Here is a 4,011-nt window from a genome sequence, read left to right on the forward strand (position 1 = left end):
TCCTTTGAGGTTTTTTAAAAGATCTTGTTTATGTCCCTCCGTTACCAACTCTTCTACACTAATTGCGGCTTATGATTGAAACAGCTGTGACTTCTATTACTCAAGACATGCTGCTTAAAGAACTGGATGGACTCTCCTACTGCTTGAATGTGTGCAGCGTGACGAGAGGTCCTCATGGTGAATACTTGAACTATATGAGTCTCTTTTGCATTGTTGTGATTCATTGCTGTAAATCACAGTTAAGAGAGATGTAGCTTTGAAATCCCCGTATTCTTTTCACCCACCCAGTTTATTATCTTGTAGTCCTTAGCAGCTCTCTCTTCTTATCTTTTCCTTTATAGAGAATTTCCGATTCAGATAATATCATGAAGATCTACTATCGATTTTTCCTAGAATTATGACATTAATTGTGCTTTTTTACATTAACTTATGATGTTAAAGTTAAACCAAAATTAAGTTCTTTTTGACATAGAACATGGAATTCATTTGATGACTCCGTAATACGTATGGCTCATACATTCCTATTCAAATTTCCTGGGGTTTACCTTGTGACTATTCCGTTGTATTTTTTATATTTTCAATCTCTTCTTTTGTTGTCCTTCCTCATCCTGACAAACTACACAGTCAGAAAATTTTGTTTATCTTTTTATCATGTCTTAAGTCTCTACCAGAGTTCATTTTCTAAACTGGAACTACACAAAACTCAAATAGCCAAGTTAATAATATAATAATCAGTTTTATCGTCAGAATAGAAAAAAATAATTCTATGATATAGGAAAGTGTTTGTTTGACTTCTAAATGCGAATTCACTGAAAGCGAATAAACTCATAAGAAAAGTGAGCAAATATATCCCACTACTAGGAAGTGCAAAGTCAGTGACACTTATCAAAAAAATATATTTTTATATGAAATATAATTTTTTGATTTTACTTTTATATAATAAATAAAACCGTGAAAAATAAAAAATGTAATTTTTTTCTAAATATCATATGAAATCAAGGATTCCATCTATCAAGACCACAATATTTTTGACTATCGAAATGTTTTAAATTACATTTCGTAGATGTAATATGCAAACCTCACACGTAGAATGTCATAAGTTTAATATATTCACTCTAAACTAATGAAGAATAGAAATATAGAATTAAAAATTATGGAATAGAATAACAAAAACTATTTGTAGCCGCTCAAAAACAAAAAAAAAACCTGGTGTAAATGGTTTAAAACTATATTTTATCTCTTGAAATATTTTAGAAAAATAAAAAGTACACAAGACAAGTAAAATACTGATAATGAAAAAATATAAAATCATATAAATATTTGTAGTAAAATGGAATGTAAATAACCTTTTGACTCTTCCTTGAGTCATTAATTCCAGATTGATAACAACTGAGTTCATATTTTAAAAAAATATATATATATATTTTTTTCCTTGATTTTTAAATAAATACCTATTATCGATAACTCACGCAGATGGAAATTAAATGCCGATTAATTAATAAATTAGATTATAAATTAATTTGGGGAAGCAGAAATTTCTATACGTTTTAGCAAAGCTAAATATTAAGAAATTAATTTTTTTCTTCTTTTTTCATTGGCTTGATGATAAAATCACCACAAAAACTTAAAGTTTGTGCGCCGGATATGGAAATGCAATATTGTAGCGTACGAAAAATACCATGTCCGACTGAAATTCAAACACAGGACCTCCGGATGAAAGGCCGTGACGCTACTACTCCACCACGGAGAAACGTGAATTAAATTGTCTCCATCATTAAAATAAAGATCCATAAAATAAATTCTACCTACATCGAATTCATCTGTTAAGAGTTGTCTGCCAGCTGTAATTAAATATGTTGTTATGCCTTCGTAGTAAAATAATATGAGATTAAGAATTTTGTGTTTCGGATTTTATTTATTTTTGGAATATATTATGTTGATATGAATTTTGAAGTTTTTGCAGTAACTATAAATTTAGACTATAAGTTTTATCCTATAAAAAAAGACTAATGAACTTTTTTTATAATTTTTACTATTATTATACAAAAATGTATGACATACCGTACTATGTAGGTCAGTCAATGTGGTATTCTTTACACATAAATAATTATTGGATTAAATTTTAATCTACTATCATTCTTACATGATGGAATTGATTTCAAACTGAATTAGAATACGTTATTTTGTTATCTATGTTATATTGAACTTCGTTTTTATGTGTTTTAAAATATTGAATCGATATTTTTAAATATCGTTTTCGTAATGTTATTTTCTTGTTTTAGTAAAATGTATACTAACTTACTAATTTTTATTCAACATATTTTTTTATATTTTGTCATTTTAATCAAAACTAATCCATTAATATAATATCAAATTAAAACATCTTTTAAAAATAATTAAAAATAATATTTTTTTAAAGAAATCATATATTTTGTAATTTTATACACTTTATGATTTGCTTTCTTGTCTTCCTGAATTAAAATAGAAGGGAAAGTACTACTGATAGAATATAAGTATTCCTAATTTTTTTCTATTTTTGATATTTTGAGCCTATAGAATCCAAAAAGAATCTTAAAGTTTTTGTTTAAAAAAAATTATGCATAAATATTTTGTCAATTACGTCAGATTGTTTTATAACTTAATAATTTCTGTAAATATGAGGTTGTGAGTTATGGAATACTTTTAAGAAATTAAAAAAACAAAGGTTATTTAGTGTACGATTTAGTTAATGGGAATTTTTTTTGAGCCGATGAGTAATATTGTGGGTACTATATTATGCAGAACGTTAGACGTAAGGAAAGATGTTCAATTTTATTTTCGTATATCAAAAATCAATGCATCAAATAAAGCTGTTGATTTGTAAATTAAACAATTATAAAAAGTTATCCAAAAATCAGTTTTTTTTTTTTTAATTTGAAGTTTTAAATGTTTTATGCTTTAAATGTAAACAAATTTTTACTCGTACCCAATAGCAAACTTCCAATAGTAAATTTTGGAATTCAATTAAAACAGTTAAACAGTTGTTTAACTTCTTACTAATTTAACTTGACACAGAATTTATTACTTGTTACAAACGAGAAATTATCTTTTTACGTATATTTTCTACACTTTTGGCAGACAGTTAATCTCTACTTTCCCACCTCCAAAAAAATGATCCTCAATAAATTATTACATTACTATTTTTACCATCCACATAAAACTTATCTTCCTTTTCTCTTGAAGATATTAATATAATGGTAAAAACGTTCAGTTATTTTAGATAGCCATGTGTAATTTAAAAAAGTAATTAATTTTTCAGATTGCCGAAAATACTGTCATTTTATTTTCATTTTTATAAAGGTTACCTCAAGATGAACACAACAACCCTGAATAGCTGTGATTTTGTATGATTTTTGTTTGTTTGTAGGAAACAGAAATTAATCCAGAATATACTTTTATATTTTTTTAGATAAGAAAAAAAAACAACAGGTTGTTAGTAAAATAATTTTCAACTTTTATCACAGGGAAAGAAGTTTAATTTTAAGCTTCGTATAGGTTAATTTCCGGAGAAGTTCAGTGATACCATTGTGAGTTTTTTTATTAATATGCTATTTATTCCGACTTTATGTTACTTTTCCGTGTAAATGAGAAAAAGGAAAGCGGTGAATAATTTTTACCTGATTTTTATTATTTTTGTTTATTTAAGTACATGCAATATATCATGCTCATCTCATTTTTCCTTTAACCGAGGAGAAGGGGTTGCTTATTGTTCGTTACTTGAACAGATTAGAACGTACATGTTAGGAAAAAAGAACACGTAGTGCAGTCCTGTGGGAGATACAAGAGAGCTCCTTTTTGTAATTATTATTTTTTAGTAGTCATGTCATATAATTTTAATATAAATTATTTGAACACTTTTGGCGTTCATAAATAATACTTTGGCCTACTTAATGAATTTTTAAGGAATTCTGTTCAGTTAAATTATATGTTATTTTAGTGACAGGAAGTCACTACCGTGCTAGAGGAAGAGCT

This window comes from Lycorma delicatula, chromosome 3 (genome assembly GCF_047948215.1).
Source record: "Lycorma delicatula isolate Av1 chromosome 3, ASM4794821v1, whole genome shotgun sequence".
NCBI lineage: Eukaryota > Metazoa > Arthropoda > Insecta > Hemiptera > Fulgoridae > Lycorma > Lycorma delicatula.